The sequence below is a fragment of the Heptranchias perlo genome, chromosome 7, assembly GCF_035084215.1.
Source record: "Heptranchias perlo isolate sHepPer1 chromosome 7, sHepPer1.hap1, whole genome shotgun sequence".
Taxonomy (NCBI): Eukaryota; Metazoa; Chordata; class Chondrichthyes; order Hexanchiformes; family Hexanchidae; genus Heptranchias; species Heptranchias perlo.
In genome coordinates, this window is record NC_090331.1 from 79,641,284 (window position 1) to 79,658,504 (window position 17,221).

General features: G+C 42.1%; 1 protein-coding gene and 1 long non-coding RNA gene across 5 annotated transcripts in view; one reads left to right on the forward strand and one right to left on the reverse strand.

Annotated features, from left to right (window-relative positions):
- Positions 1-3,199: 3,199 nt before the first annotated feature.
- On the reverse strand, positions 3,200-11,486 carry LOC137323894 (uncharacterized). 2 transcript variants are annotated; one of them, XR_010963466.1, is made up of 3 exons: positions 11,452-11,486; positions 6,020-6,118; positions 3,200-3,781 (listed from the first exon to the last, which is right to left on the reverse strand). It is a non-coding gene; the product is annotated as an uncharacterized lncRNA (long non-coding RNA). The 2 variants fall into 2 exon arrangements; XR_010963467.1 differs by lacking the exon at positions 3,200-3,781 and adding an exon at positions 5,516-5,636.
- The window catches only part of hdac4 (histone deacetylase 4), a 408,670-nt gene continuing 402,530 nt past the window's right edge, over positions 11,082-17,221 (forward strand). For all 3 annotated transcript variants that reach the window (XM_067987940.1, XM_067987944.1, XM_067987946.1), the window contains exon 1: positions 11,082-11,250. The gene's annotated coding sequence lies outside the window, so the exon portion shown is untranslated. The remainder of the gene's footprint in view (positions 11,251-17,221) is intronic.

The window sequence follows — 17,221 nt, forward strand, 5'->3', positions numbered from 1 at the left end:
GTATTGGTAGGAGTGACCACCGCACACTCCTTGTGAAGACTAAGTCCCATCTTCATAGTGAGGACATCATCCAATGTGTTGTGTGGCACTACCATTGTGCTAAATGGGATAGATTCAGAACAGATCTAGCAGCTCAAAACTGGGCATTCATGAAGCGCTGTGGGCCATCATCAGCAGCAAAATTGTATTCCAGAACAACCTGTAACCTCATGGCCCGGCATATTCCTCACTCTACCATTGCCAACAAGCCAGGGGATCAACCCTGGTTCAATGAGGAGTGTAGAAGAGCATGCCAAGAGCAGCACCACGTGTACCAAAAAATGAGGTGCCAACCTGGTGAAGCTACAACACAGGACCAGTGAGGTGAGAGTGACTGCCCTTGACATCAAGGCAGCATTTAACCGAGTGTGGCACCTAGGAACCCTAGCAAAATTGAACTCAATAGGAATCAGGGGGAAAACTCTTCAGTGGCTGGAGTCATACCTAGCACAAAGGAAGATGGTAGTGGTTGTTGGAGGCCAATCATCTCAGCCTCAGGGCATTGCTGCAGGAGTTCCTCAGGGCAGTGTCCATGGCCCAACCATCTTCAGCTGCTTCATCAATGACCTTCCCGCCATCATAAGGTCTTAAATGGGGATGTTCGCTGATGATTGCACAGTGTTCAGTTCCATTCGCAACCCCTCAAATAATGAAGCAGTCCGAGCCCGCATGCAGCAAGACCTGGACAACATCCAGGCTTGGGCCGCTAAGTGGCAAGTAACATTCGCGCCAGACAAGTGCCAGGCAATGACCATCTCCAACAAGAGAGAGTCTAACCACTTCCCCTTGACATTCAATGGCATGACCACCGCCGAATCCCCCACCATCAACATCCTGGGGGTCACCATTGACCAGAAACTTAACTGGACCAGCCATATAAATACTGTGGCTACAAGAGCAGGTCAGAGGCTGGGTATTCTGCGGCGAGTGACTTACCTCCTGACTCCCCAAAGCCTTTCCACCATCTACAAGGCACATGTCAGGAGTGTGATGGAATACTCTCCACTTGCCTGGATGAGAGCAGCTCCAACAACACTCAAGAAGCTCGACACCATCCAGGACAAAGCAGCCCGCTTGATTGGCACCCCATCCACCACCCTAAATATTCACTCCCTTCACCACTGGCGCACAGTGGCTGCAGTGTGTACCATCCACAGGATGCACTGCAGCAACTCACCAAGGCTTCTTCGACAGCACCTCCCAAACCCGCGACCTCGACCACCTGGAAGGACAAGAGCAGCAGGTACATGGGAACAACACCACCTGCACGTTCCCCTCCAAGTCACCCACCATCCCGACTTGGAAATATATCTCCGTTCCTTCATCGTCGCTGGGTCAAAATCCTGGAACTCCCTACCTAACAGCACTGTGGGAGAACCTTCGCCACACGGACTGCAGCGGTTCAAGAAGGTGGCTCACCACCACCTTCTCAAGGGCAATTAGGGATGGGCAATAAATGCCGGCCTCGCCAGCGACGCCCACATCCCATGAACAAATAAAAAAAAAAGAACTACATGCACATTAAACAGCGGAAGCAACCTGCTATAGACAAAGCTAAGTAATTCCACAACCAACAGATCAGATCAAAGCTCTGCAGTCTTGCCACATGCAGTCGCGAATGGTGGTGGATAATTAAACAACTAACAGAGGCTCTGTAAACATCCCCATCCTCAATGATGACAGAGTCCAGCGTGAGTGCAAAAGACAAGGCTGAAGCATTTGCAACCATCTTCAGCCAGAAGTGCCGAGTAGATGATCCATCTCGCCTTCTCCCGATATCCCCACCATTACAGAAGCCAGTCTTCAGCCAATTCAATTCACTCCACGTGATATCAAGAAACGGCTGAGTGCACTGGATACAGCAAAGGCTATGGGCCCTGACAACGTCTCGGCTGTAGTACTGAAGACTTGTGCTCCAGAACTAGCCGCGCCACGAGCCAAATTGTTCCAGTACAGCTACAACACTGGCATCTACCCAACAATGTGGAAAATTGCCCAGGTATGTCCTGTCCACAAAAAGCAGAACGAATCCAATCCGGCCGATTACCGCCCCATCGGTCTACTCTCAATCATCAGCAAAGTGATGGAAGGTGTCGTCGACAGTGCTATCAAGCGGCACTTACTCACCAATAACCTGCTCACCGATGCTCAGTTTGGGTTCCACCAGGACCACTCGGCTCCAGACCTCACTACAGCCTTGGTCCAAACATGGACAAAAGAGCTAGATTCCAGAGGTGAGGTGAGAGTGACTGCCCTTGACATCAAGGCAGCATTTGACCGAATGTGGCACCAAGGAGCCCTAGTAAAATTAAAATCAATGGGAATCGGAGGGAAAGCTCTCCAGTGGCTGGAGTCATACCTAGCACAAAGGAAGATGGTAGTGGTTGTTGGAGGCCAATCATCTCAGCTCCAGGATATTGCTGCAGGAGTTCCTCGGGGCAGTGTCCTAGGCCCAACCATCTTCAGCTGCTTCATCAATGACCTTCCCTCCATCATAAGGTCAGAAATGGGGATGTTCGCTGATGATTCGCAACCCCTCAGATAATGGAGCAGTCCCTGCTCGCATGCAGCTATACCTGGACAAAATCCAGGCTTGGGCTGATAAGTGGCAAGTAATATTTGCACCAGACAAGTGCCAGGCATGACCATCTCCAACAAAAGAGAGTCTAACCACCTCCCCTTGACATTCAACGGCATTACCATCGCCGAATCCCCCACCATCAACATCCTGGGAGTCACCATTGACCAGAAACTTAACTGGACCAGCCATATAAATGCTGTGGCTACAAGAGCAGGTCAGTGGCTGGGTATTCTGCGGCGAGTGAATCACCTCCTGACTCCCCAAAGCCTTTCTACCATCTACAAGGCACAAGTCAAGAGTGTGATGGAATACTCTTCACTTGCCAGGATGAGTGAAGCTCCAACAACACTCAAGAAGCTCGACACCATCCAGGACAAAGCAGCCCACTTGATTGGCACTCCATCCACTACCCTAAACATTCACTCCCTTCACCACCGGCGCACCGTGGCTGCACTGCAGCAACTCGCCAAGGCTTCTTCGACAGCACCTCCCAAACCTGTGACCTCTACCACCTAGGACAAGTGTAAACAATTTTACAACACCAAGTTACAGTCCAACAATTTTATTTGAAATTCACAATCTTTCGGAGGCTTCCTCCTTCCTCAGGTGAATGTGGAAATGAAATCCTCGAACCCTTCGCATTTATAAATCACAGAACAATACCTGGTGATTACAGATAGTCTTTCCAACTGCCCGTTGCCAAGGCAATCACAGTGTGCAGACAGAGAGGTGTTACCTACAAGGCCACCGAATATACAAACAACCAATAAAAAACAGAGAGAGAGAGGCAGAAACATCGAAACATCCGGAAGGAAGAGAAAGACAGCAAATGACCCGTTATATTAAAAACAGATAACATTTGTTCGCTGGTGGGGTTACATGTAGCGTGACATGAACCCAAGATCCCGGTTGAGGCCGTCCTCATGGGTGCGGAACTTGGCTATCAACTTCTGCTCGACGATTTTGCGTTGTCGTGTGTCTCGAAGGCCGCCTTGGAGTATGCTTACCCGAAGGTCGGTGGCTGAATGTCCTTGACTGCTGAAGTGTTCCCCGACTGGGAGGGAACCCTCCTGTCTGGCGATTGTTGCGCGGTGTCCGTGCATCCGTTGTCGCAACATCTGCATGGTCTCGCCAATGTACCATGCTCTGGGGCACCCTTTCCTGCAACGTATGAGGTAGACAACGTTGGCCGAGTCACAGGAGTATGAACCACGCACCTGGTGGGTGGTGTCCTCTCGTGTGATGGTGGTATCTGTGTCGATGATTTGGCATGTCTTGCAGAGGTTACCGTGGCAGGGTTGTGTGGTGTCAAGAGGACAAGAGCAGCAGGCACATGGGAACAACACCACCTGCACGTTCCTCTTCAAGTCACACACCATCCTGACTTGGAAATATATCGCCGTTCCTTCATCGTCACTGGGTTAAAATCCTGGAACTCCCTACCTAACAGCATTGTGGGAGAACCTTCACCACACGGACAGCAGCGGTTCAAGAAGGTGGATCACCACCACCTTCTCAAGGGCAATTAGGGATGGGCAATAAATGCTGGCCTTGCCAGCAACACCCACATCCCATGAACGAAAAAAAAAAAAATTGGTATTCCAAGAATGACTACACTTCAAAATGTACTTCATTGTTTGTGAAGCACTTTGAGAGGCCTGGAGGTTGTGAAAGATGCTATATAAATGCAAGTTGTTTCTTTCTTTCTCAGACCGTGTGTTAAGAAGGCACTCAACAAATTAAATTTTTAGGGGCATGTGGACCAGATGCCAAATATCTTGGAATGCTCAAGAAAATTAGAGCAGAAGTAGATGAAGCTCTACTTAATATTTTTTGGAACTCTATAAATACAGGGGCTGTATGCAAGAACTGCAGGATAGCAAATATTATTTGAGTGAGATATGAATCAGGCAATTATAAACCAGTTAGCCCAACATCTGTAGTGGGCTGAATGTTCATGCATTTTATAGGATGTTAGCAATTTTCATCCAAACAGGGCAGAGACTATAAGGAATAGCATAACACACTGGAATTTTTTGAGGAATTAACTAAATTGATTGATGAGAACAACCAATAGAAATGATGCACTTAGATTTTCAGAAAGCGTTTGATAAAGTTATATTTATGAGGTTTATAAAGAAATTTGAGGTTCATGCATATTAGTCAATTAGAATTAAAACTGGTTAAGCAATAGAAAACATGGTAACAGATTGAAGCATCTCTGGCTGCAAACAGTGACTAGTAGAACACTGTAGGGATTCCTTCTATATATCTGCTGCTCGTGTTATTCATAGATAATATGGAGGATGGTACTTCGTATAGTAGTAAAAACAGATAAGGAAGACCAATCGGCCCATCTTAATTCATCCATCCAGAAAGACCACGACATTCTCTCCATTGCAGCATCCAGTTGTTTCTTAAATGATTCCAAGATTTTTGCTTCCATTACCTGATATGGAAGTCTATTCCATACATTGGACACTGTGTGAAAGAGTTTCTTCCTAAGAGTCCCAAATTTACCTTCAACTGGTTAGAACCTGTGTTCCTTTATCTTACCCTCATAAAGTAATATTCTGAATTTATCTTTTCCAATTCCTTTGAATATCTTATCTACCTCTGTAAGATCATTTCTCAGATGCCTTCTTTCCAGGATGAAAAGTCCTGGGGGTGAATTTCCTTGGGGGCTCTCCTGCTCGTATGCAATAACTACAGTTTAAGAGCTATGGAAACCCTGAAAAATTGATGTATATACTGTTTATGGCATTTTTTCTGGGTTTCCACATCTCATGTCTTCACTTGTAAATACTTGGAGGAAGTAATTATATCGAATATTTTCTATTTTGTGCTCATCTTTAATTTCAAGTCTGTTTGCATATTTTATGGTTCTCACCTCTTGCTTTCTTACTGTTGTAGTCTCTGCTGCAATGTTTTTTTCTAGATCTGTCAGTGCCCCTCTGATCATGCTTTTAATGTTTTTCTGCCGCTCTAATTTTCATCCCAGGGAACCCCTTTCCCCCTGCAAGATATGTAGATAAAAAATTACTAATGATCCCAAGGCATGTGACCAGGTGATAACTATAAAAAAGATTAATAGCATTCAAAAGGATCTAGACTAATTAAATGGAAGGGCTAATAAATGGCAGATGGATTTTAATGTTGTTAAATGTACTGTTATGCACATTGGAATGGGATACATAAAATGTGTACAGGCTGATGCAATGTCCATTAGCAAAGGTGGAAAAGGAATAGCATTCAGTCAATGTGAAGCTGTTATTAACAAAGTTAATCGCATACTAGAATGTACCTCAAGGATATTTGACTATAAACAAGTTACTTTAAATTTGTTTGTCATTGGTGAGACCACATTTAGAATATTGTATGCACTTCGGGGCACCCTACCTTCAATGTGTTGCAGAGGTTTCAGAGAAGAGCATGGGTGACTCTAGGACATAGGGCTCCAAGTTATGAAGAAAGACTCTCAGAGTTGAACTTGTTTTCCTTAGAGAATTGAGAGGAGATGTAATCCAAATTTTCAAAATGTTAACAAGAATACAAAACATTGTTGTAAGCAGGTTATGTAACCTGGACTGAGTGCAGAACAGAATTGAATATACCTCAAACAAAACATGCGATTAAAGAGAATTCTTCTCCCGAGAAAGTTGTAGTTTTGTAGAGTAGACGCGACTAAAGTAGCTATTATTGTCAATTGATATCTCTTAAAAAGAGCTAATAAGTATCTGATTAGGATTGGAATTGAGGATTATAAGCGAAAGAACAGAGCGAGATGATCGAAAGCTGAGTGGAACATGATGATACTTGAGCTGCTGGGATTACTAGATTGTCTTGTCAAGGGGTTCAGTTGGCCTTGAATGAGCAATGTAGATAGATAGATAGATGTTTTAAATGGTGATCAGGAGCAGGAATACCTAGGACACCAACTGCTGCACCAGATAAGATGAACCAGGTCAGGCTAAGTTCTGAATTTCCGACTTTCACAGTCCAATTGCTCAATATCATATCATGCAATGCCTTTACCGCTGAACCATTAAGGTGTTTGAATAACCATTAATGACATTGTTTGAGCTATAGTGCAAAATGACATATCCTTGTTTTGAAGAGATGCTTCCATACTAGAATAATGAATTCAAGCTTTTACATTTGACTGACAATTGTTGTTTCTCCAATCACATGGTAAAAGTTAGCACTACAACTCTCACCAACCATCAGTAATTGTGTTTTATACATTGTTTGTGGGGTCTATAGCAGTGCAGTAACAACAGTGTGTTACCACACTTGGGACAACTTTTGAGCATTGTAAATTGCACCTGACTACATTTTACCTCATTGCTGTCACTCTCCTCTTCAGTCAAATTTTGTTAAAAAGGGAGAAAAACATCAACATCACCCCTAAATAGAAATACTTAAATAAGCATATGGAAATGTTATGTAACAAAAATAGAAACAAAAACAACACTCTAAAATATGCAAACACCCCAACTGTCAATGAGTGCAGTTACAGTATTACTTTGCAACTCCACACTCAAATTTAAGGTAAATCCACCATTTTCTTCATTTAATCAGCTTCTACAAATTTTCGCTGTTTTGTAACACAGTCATTGTATAAGTAGAATACCACACGGATCCCAGATGTGATACAATTGGGACAAAAATGGAGTATTTTTGTCCGTGGTTTATGGATTTTCTCTCTCTGCTGCATTTCTTATCTTAAAAACAGGTTCATTTAAGAAAGATAGTTTCTTTAACTGCATGCTGTGATGTTGACTTATATTCTCTTGGCGTCGCATGAAGTATATTAGAAAATAACCAGTCGCAAAAATACTATTGATTACTATCAGATGCACCTGGGAAACCAATCACTCAGCACACTCAAATTCAAGACTAATGTGTATCACAAGGGTGTTTTGTAATAACATAATTTAATCAGGATAGCCTGAGTATAGACAGTACTTGTCAGACACCATAGGTGGCCATCAGTATGCCTTTCTGCATGTGTTATGGAACTTGCTGCCTATTGATCAAATAAAGTGCCTCTGACTTATAAACTGGCATCTCAAAAGCCAGACTGTATTTCAAAGGGTCTCTGAATATAAGGATTGGGCACCTTTAAAGGCTCGTTAATTACGGCTTTGACTTGGCTACAACAGGCAATGGTACAAGACCCACAGGTGCATATTTCCAAGAAAGACTGTAACTGATAGGGATTGGGTGGCTACTCCATTTCTGAAAAGTATTTATCTAGTTTTTGTTTGAAAGATCGTCAAAGAATGTCTTTCAAAGGAACTCAAATGATGGTTTTGTCTGTTAAACCGTTTCATTTAGTTAAAGCTGCTGTGTTATTTGTATTAACTTCAATAACTTGCTACGACTGCTTGCTGCAATCTGTGAATAAACCTGTTTGTTGTTTTTGTCTGCTATGAAAGAATCTGGTGTGACTGATACTAATTGTTTTCTGGAGTGGCATAGTAGAAGTCCTAAGTGTAATTCCGAGGCAATAAATGGGTCTATTATTTGCTTAGGGCATACTATCCAGATTACTGGTGCATAAAGTCTTGCTTTAATTCATTGGAAATGTGGACTTGCCTGTACGAGCTGATTTTTGTGTTGGGCATAGAAAATCTATTTGGAGAAGGTCCAATCATAACAATGATGTTTAGGCAACATGACCCAACCAGACAGTGAAAACTCATGACTTCGACACATGTTATGTGGCCAGACCCACTTGTTATTTAAATGTGGTATCACACCAGTACCCATGTGGTATCCTCTGTTTATTATTCGTGAACCACAACCCTCCATTTCACTGGCTGAAATGGATGGCAAAGACCATCTTCTTCCACCTCCATAATATCACCTTGTTCCACTCCTAACCCACCCTATCTGCTACTGAAACCCTCATCCATACTTTTCTGACTTCCAGATTTGATTTACTCCAATGATCTCCTGGCTACCCTCCTATCCTCCATAAACTTCAGCTTATTCTGCTCCAAGCCCTGCTCACTACCGCCCCCTCCCCCATCCTTGACTACCTACATTGGCTACAGGGCCCTTAATGCATCAGATTTAACATTTTCATCCTTGTCTTTAAATCCCTCTATGGCCTTCCTCTTCCTCCAGTCTGACAACCCCCATGAACTCTCCATTCCTCTAACTCTGGCCTTTTGTGGATCTCCCTCTCCCTTCATCCCACCATTGGGAGCTGTGCCTTCAGCCACCTAGGTCCTACCCTGTGGAAAATAAAAAGGTCCAGGATGGGCACAGGGGGGTCGCTCTAGCTGCTTCCTCTCTTCCGCGGCATTGTCTGTGCCCAGGGGTGGCCCTGGAGAGTGAGCATGCATTGTCAATTGGTACACTTGAGGCCTTCCGCGTCTGGTGGGCACCCCACGGGCATAGAGTATATCTTAGACATTTATATTGTAATTTAATTGTTGAATCATTTCTAGTTTCTATTCTGTTGCTTTAAGCAGCATTGTTTTAATTGGACTTTTTGTTTATTTTATTATATTAGTGGTGCCCTAGGGCACTTGCTACAATGATTTGATGTTTTTGTTTGGTGACACTGGGGCAAATGAGTGTTACCCCTATTGGATTAAATAAAAAAAGGCCTACCCTGTGGAATTCATTCCTTAAACCCCTCCGCCTCTCCACCTCCCTCACCTCTTTTAAGAACCTTATAACCCACCTCTTTCACCAAGCTTTTGGTCATCCCACCTAATCTCTCCTTTGGATCCACCTATGTTTTTCCTCATGTCTCTGTGAAGCAGCTTGAAAAGTTTTTCTACGCTAAAGGTGCTATATAAAGGCAAATTGTTGTTGAGTTCATGTGACTTGTAGTTTTTGTTATTGTTCACTGATCCTATACAGCTTTAAAAGTCTTCCAGACAAGAGTATGAAAACCTATACAAAAAGTAAGTGAAAAAATGCATTTATATAGGCCTTATCGTGTCTCTCAGAAACTCTGAGGTGCAAACACCACTAGGCAAAATAGCATAACAAATGTATTCATTCACTGATGTGTTCTACCAAATATCAGTTCTTGATTTTTGATTTACTCCAATGCTCTCCTAGTTGGAGATGCATGCTCACTCTCCAGGGCCACCCCTGGGCACAGACAATGTCGCAGAAGAGAGGGAGTGGCTAGAGCGACCCCTCCATGCCCATCCTGGACCTGTATATTTTCCACAGGGTAGGACCTAGGTGGCTGAAGGCACAACTCCCAATGGTGGGGTGAAGGGAGAGGGAGATCCACAAAAGGCCAGAGTCAGAGGAAGGGAGATTTCATGGGGGTTGTCAGCTGCCAGATGCATATTACTTTCCAACAAAAAGTTACTTTTGGTCTTAATGCAATAATCTCCGTAGCCATCTAAGGCACTCACCGAATGAGTGTGGGATGGGAATAATATACTAAGTACAAAATATACATTTGATTAAAAATACTCAATTATTTCAGTTTAGATCACAGAAGTGGATGCAGAATTTCCTTAGGCAATGGCTGAGGATTTTACTAAACACGCTAGGCCACTTATGTAACTGGAGGGGATAGCATTTTAGTGCTGTACTATGGCAATCAAATCCAGCCCCCTCTCTCTCTCTACATCATTTTGGCAACTATATATTTAGCCAGCCTCGACCTTACAGCACGCCAGCGTCTTGATGGGTGTAATGTCCAAATCATAACACCTATATACTTGTGAGAAATGTGTCCAAAAGCAAAAGGGACAATGGATGAAAATTACCAAAAGAAAACCTGACAGATTAAAAACAAAGTACGTTGCAGAAAAAAATTCCCTTTGGGGAAAAAAAGTGAAAGCGGAAAGTGAGTTAATAAATTATCTGCGGAATTTAATACTGGATTAGCTCACTTCTCCAGGGAGATAGAAGCTTGCAACACCTCGTGATTATAGCATGCATTTTAGTATTTCCATCCATTCAAAACACTAAAAGATTAAGAATTTACTGGGAAAAATTCGAGCCTTTGCAAAGCAGCTTCGTGGTTGTGGAGGTCACATCGTAATAATTGTTGGTCTTTCTAAAATGTTTATAGTTTTTATTGGTAGCAAAAACGAGTTTCTTTGCCAAAAAAAAAATCCAACAAAAGGCAAACTGTGCAATACAAATGGAACCTTATATATATATATATAAACAGGGAAATATACAATTGTATAATTAATTATTGTAATTAATGTAGTATAAACGCATGAATGCATATGAAAGGGGGGGGGGGGGGGGCTTTACCCCATCTCTCAGTGGAATAAGGGGTTGGTGTAGGGCTCGCGCGCGGTGGGGACAAGAGGCGCTGAAGCTCGCGCTCCTTTTAAATCGATTCCATCCCCAGAAAAAAAAAATTAGATTCTAAAAATAGCACGAGCAGTTTAGTCGGCGTGAGCTCGGATTGGCGGGCTGGAGTCACGTGCCCAACCGCCAGCTCGCCCTCCCTCCGCTCCGTCTCTTTTCTGCTTGTTGTTCAGTGTCAGTGAAGCCAGCAAACATGGCGGAATTCCTCGCCGACGGACACTGATTTACTTGGCGCTCTCGTTGTCTCGCCGAACGCTTGTGGGAAAATCCCGTTGAAGTGAGCCCATCTCTCGCCTCCGCTACTACCTGCAGCTTTGGTAAGACAAGCTTGAGAGCTTTGCGATTTAATGGCATCCCTTTCCAATTGTCTTTCTAGCTCCTTCTCTACTTTAAAATGGTTAGTGCAAAGTGGTTTGCCTACAGATTGCATGTCAGTTTGGCTTCTTAAAGCAAACACTCTATCTACCTCCACCCTGCTTGGGTTTAAGTATTTTTACCCCTCCTCCTACCTCACTTACCGATTGAGGCATTTACTGTTCACGCCAACTAAACTTTATAAGCGGAAATTGCCTGACGTCGGGGGCTGATTGACGGTTGTGTTATCGAATCAGTGTTCTGTCGGTGGTTTGTTTGGAACGTTACTAACGTGTATCATCCAATCGGCGCGTGGTGAAGGTGGGACTTCCGCCTGGTGAAGGTAGGTTGAGGCGGAGTAGCTTTGCGCGAGAGCGTAGATCGTGTGTATATATTATATATACACACCCTTACCAAGTAACATGTGGGCTTAAACTCGGCTGGTAAATGCAGCATAGCTCAGCTTTCAGATCGCATAAAATTGCATTTGGATCGTCCCGAGCATCCAAACGTGATTGCGAACCGACCCGACCCGACCCGCCTCACTGTCCTGGCTGAAATTGACACAGTTAACCGTGACCCATTCAGGAGTAGCCTGCTCAAATTGGTGAATCAGCTGTTTCGTTTTCAAATTGAGCAAGCAGAAATAAATAAACAAACAAACCGTGGAATGAAATTTTATGTGATTGATATTTCCAATTTGCTGGAATGACTTACAGAAAGTAAACTTTTTTGGGAGGGTGGGGTGGGCGAATCTAAGCATTTAGAAGTGAACGTGGGGATCGAGCTAGGGGGTGGGGAAGGGGGCAAGCGAAATTGGACCAAAATGAATGATCATAGGGAAAGGGAACACAAATGAACAAATCTTTGAGTCGACATGGAGTCGTAAATGGGGGCCTACTGAAATGAGACATGAAGGAGTAACTAGTGGCATGAAGCGGGGGGGGTTCAGTTTTCACCTCATTTTCTCCCTTATCACTGTCCACACAAGTAGGCTTCCAGTAGGAGTCTTTGGATAGTAATCAGGAGTGGGAACTTTTTAGTTTTCTCTTTAGGGTAGGGTCCTCACACCAATTGTGGTGACGCTCCGCACTCTTTGTTGACATCAGTCAAAGTCATTGGAGACCAGGGATCTAACCTGAGACCTTCCTGGTCTGTGAAGAGTGTCACACTTCGGAATGCATTTAACCATGGAGTAATTGGAGGAGCTCTAGTAACATCTGGCTTATTGGAGGGTTGAAGAGGTGTTTGCGAAAGGAGGCGGAGACGATAAAGAGCTTGATCGATTGAAGACTATAACAGGTTTTGCGTTGTAGTGTGGGGATGATTCAGTATATCTGTTTATTATCTGGGTTTCCCTATAAGATCTGAACCAAAGGGGCCTTTCGAAGAATATCAGCGAATCACTTCTTCACGTGTTATAGAGTAAACGTCACCAAAACGAGTTAATGGAATGATTCTTATTAATTGAATGTTACTAACGGAATTCACTTAAATAGGGAAGAGGGTTGAATTGATTAATGTATATCAGTGGCTCAGTAAAGTTTTTATATTTAACGTAAAGTGCATGTGAAAACGCGATCGATTTTAGTGAGTTTTGTTCCTATACTGAACAGTGACACGTGAAAGTTTTGATAACTCGGTCGGAGAAGAGACAACCAAATCCCCGCTGGTTTCTTTTTGTACGGATACCTTGATTTTTAAAATGTATGTATGAATCCGGATGATAGCTCGAAGACCGTTCAATAACGTCCATGATTAGGACCGAAAGGCGTGTGCTAACTTTAGCTGTGAAGATGGTTAGTTTTAAACGCTATCTGCTTTTCACCGTAGCTGGCGTAAACTCGGACATAACCTTCATTAATTTTCTGACATTCTCATCTGATTCTAGCTCCATTTGAAATGCGAAAAGGAGGGTGAAGGTAATAATTGTTATCGCTTGAGGCAACAGTGCAGGTTATAGAATTTATGGGGTAGATTGAACAATAAGAGGGTTCTATTCCAACCGTAGACCGATTGTAAATTTGAAACAAATCAAATCTTAATAGGAAGATTTTTTATTATGGTGTGTACCAGTAAAAGCCAGCGGCCCGACAAGAGAGTGTACTAGGGGTGGAGGGTGGAGAAAGCATAACTGGACAGTTTTCTAAATAAATTAGCAACCACAGTAGTTAGAGTTCCCACTTCACCACCTTCGGCCCCCCCCCCCCGAGTTGAATTAAAAATGAAACCTTACCAGCTGTTTCTTTTTATTAATAATGGTAGATTTTTGGGAAGAGTAAATTGTCAAAATACATGCAATTTGTAAATTGTTTAGGAGAAAGGAGTTATAAGTTGCATTAGGGGCGATTCTGTATTTTTCCCTTTGAAAAATTTGGATTTATTTGCCTCGGGAGAGATTTAAGTGGCTGTAGACCTGTAATACATTGCTTAGCCTCCTCCATAAGGATAATAAACTTGAGGGACCTTGTCCAGATGTATTTTTCCTTCTACTCTATACCATAATATAAATTGCAACAAGTGGAAAACTACACAAATTTTGTCTTTGTTGTAGTGCCATATATATTTAAATGATGAAACAAGAGTTTGTTTGGATAACAAACAGGCGTCACCTATCTGGCTGGTAAAGAGGACTTGTCTTTTAGCTGTCGGAGCTGTTCAAGCACAAACTGTTGTCTGAACATGTATGTGGATTGGCACTGGGCAGCAGTGACTTATGAAAAAGGCACTGTGGAGTGTTGGGTCTGATAAGGGTCTGCCTATTGTAAGTGTATGTCCCATAGGTCAACATGCATTCTTAACATATGTCCAAATTTTGTAATGTTCTAAATGATTAGTGCCCTGTTGTGTGCCCAGTATGTGGAGCAGATTCACTTTTGTAAAATTACAAGGTTGAAACTAGAGCTACTGTTTATATTTAGAGCAAAACATTTAATTTTAAGTAATACACCATTAGTTATACTTTGTCCACATTGTGTGTTTTTGTATAATATATAAAGTTTTCACTGCCACTTGAATGGTTTAATGGTGTTGTAAACCACAAATAAAACATGAATATCAACAAACCTGAAAGATTGAAGTGATATTTTAAATTAAAGTTTGATATTTATTGTTTAACTTTTCTAAAAGTATTAGTTTTTGCTTCCATGCTGTTAGCTAGGGGATGTGCGGAGGATGGCTGTGCTAGTATGATGGAGGTGAGTGATGATGGTGCTGTCGGAGCAGAGATTGTATGGATTGGTGCAGAAGTACAAATTGTTTAAAATGGTTTACTTTTAACTTTTTTTAATGATTCTGTTGGGCATGGTGGAAGCATCAAGGGACAAGTTCCAGACAATTTTGAAGTTGCAAAAATGTAGTATTGCATAAGTGTTGAGGTTTTCTTTTGGGAAATCTAGCAGGCACTGCATAGAGAATAATGGATACAAGGAATGAACATTATCTATTTTGTTCATTAATCTGTACTGCTGTGTTTGAAGACACATTTGTTCTCCCCCCCCCCCCCCCAAACACACCTTTTTTTAAAATCAGCAATGGATGTCCTTGGCAGATGCTTATCAGTGTACTTTATTTAATTGATGCATGATGTCCATGTGAACAGTTGTGATTGAACCACTAAGTGACCCTGGCCCTCTTGTTTTGTTTTTCAATGGCCAGCTTACTAGAATATATATCCCATCTGTTATCATGAAGTTATGAGTCTGGAACCTACCTATGATTTATAGTGATGTAAAATCAGTTTCTTTTGGTCTGTTAAATATTAAAAGTGTAAAATTATTAGGATTAAAAAAAACTAGTGATAAATGGCTCTAATTCAATTATTGCTTCCACTATGAATGTTCATGCCCTGGCAGCCTTTGCACAGCGGCAATCCACCTAGTCTGGTCTCAAGCCAGCCTTTCAGTCTCATTCACAGTCATCACCATCTGCTAGCAGTCTTTTATGATCCACTACTTCATTGCCCATCCTCTGAGATGCATCACCTGTCCTATGGGCCAATCTCCTTATCGTCCATTCCTTGCTTAGGGGTCCTGCTAAGGCAGCACTTCTATGATACATGTAGTTAAGCATATGAGGCACTGATTAAATTCATTTTTCAAAATCAACAATTTAGTGCAGTTAAATCTGTACCAGAGCTACACAAACAAAAGTTGAATTTAAATGTACACAGATTTATTTTTTAAAAATGCTTATTTAACTGGGTAATTATCATTAACTGGAGCTTGGATTGCAATTTTCTCAGACTTGATTTTCTTGAATCTTCTCAAGATTACTCAACACAGCTCATTGGGGTATAGTAGTTTTGTAACTGCTGATTCAGCACTGTACCAGAATCTTTGCCAGATCTCATAGTTTTATTGCTTTACTGTGCTAAACAGTACAGGGTGAGAGGGATTTTATTTTTAGGCAGTTAATCTATTTTCTCCCCTAGTTACTAACGTGTTCTCTTGTGCATCTCCGATTTCCTTTTTCCCTCCATTGGTGGCCAAGCCCCATAGGTCTGGAATTCCCTCCTTATACCTCTTTGTCTCTCTACCGCCTTTAAGACGCTCCTTAAAACCTACCTCTTTGACCAAGCTTATCCTAATATGGCATGGTGTCAAATTCTTGTCTAATAACGTTTCTGTGAAACACCTTGGGACGTTTTATTTTTTGTTAAGAGCGCTATATAAATTCAAGTTGTTCCAGTACCATGCTTCTCACCTGGCTAAGTGACCGTTGGGTGTCCTGCTCCTAGGTCTCCTCCAATAGCCGGTTGCAGAGTTTTTTTGATTGACTGATCCTGGCTCTCGTTTTTCTCTTTCAGTGTCAGCGTTGTGTTGTAGCATGATTGAGATGTTAAGGCTCAGTGTACTGCTGATCATTGAAGCATGATCTGTAATTTTACACTGAAATTGAGAGCGATCATTGAATCATAGAAATTACAGCACAGAAGGAGGTTATATTTGGGTTATTGCGCCTGTGGCAGTGTTAGTTTTTTGACTGGAGCTATCTACTCTAATCCCTTTCCCTGCATCTTTTCATTTTCTTCCTTAGCAGCAGTGCTGAGCGGGAAATAATGCTTTGAGTAATTACTGGTAGATAAACGCGTTTTTAAAAATTTATCAGGCTCATTTTAGAAATGATGAGGTACTGTTTCTACAGAAACACCTTTTTTAAGTAAAATAATTGTTCAGTGCGTCCATGTGTAAGTTTATTTTTGTGTGTTTGTTTGCATTTGGATTGCTGGAGCTGGGCATGACTGAAGGGTCATAAAGTGAATATTCTTTTAAATAGTGGCCTTTCCATTTATAAACAGAAAAGATTTAAATTGCCTTTATTAAACAAAATGTAAGCTACAGAATGACAGCATTGAAGTTTACAAAACACTTGAAGTAAAATTTACATTGAAGTTTATTTCATGAGTAAAAGGCCATAAGTTATGAGTGAATTCAGATCTTTTATATTCATGAGTTAATCCCAGTAATACATGGACACTGATACGTATTCTTTTGTTGCGTTAAAACTTCAAAAATCTTAATTCTTAAATCTCATTGAATGAATCATAGTAAAAGTAGACTAATTCCCACAGTGATAAAGTGTTAGGATCTGTTGTGGTATTACTGTTCTTGTAATGGCAATATATAGTGCTTGTTTTTATGCCCCTGTTTCCTTGATCTCTCTGTGCCATGCAGCAGCTGCAGGTTGGCCATCTGCTATCAGGCCTCTACTGACGTTTTAAATTAGCTGGTAGGAGTTGTGTGTCCGTGGCCTGATGATTCTTTATTCCTCTGCCCCCTTTCGCCTCTGCTCCCTTAACCATGGGGAAGTATTTGGCTTCTGCGCACTAGCTCTTTATAGTAATGTGGCTGAGATTGGAAACTCAGCTGTGTGGGGCATTGAGTTATGTGAATTCACATTTCAGCATGCATTGCGGTGCCATGCATTGGTGTT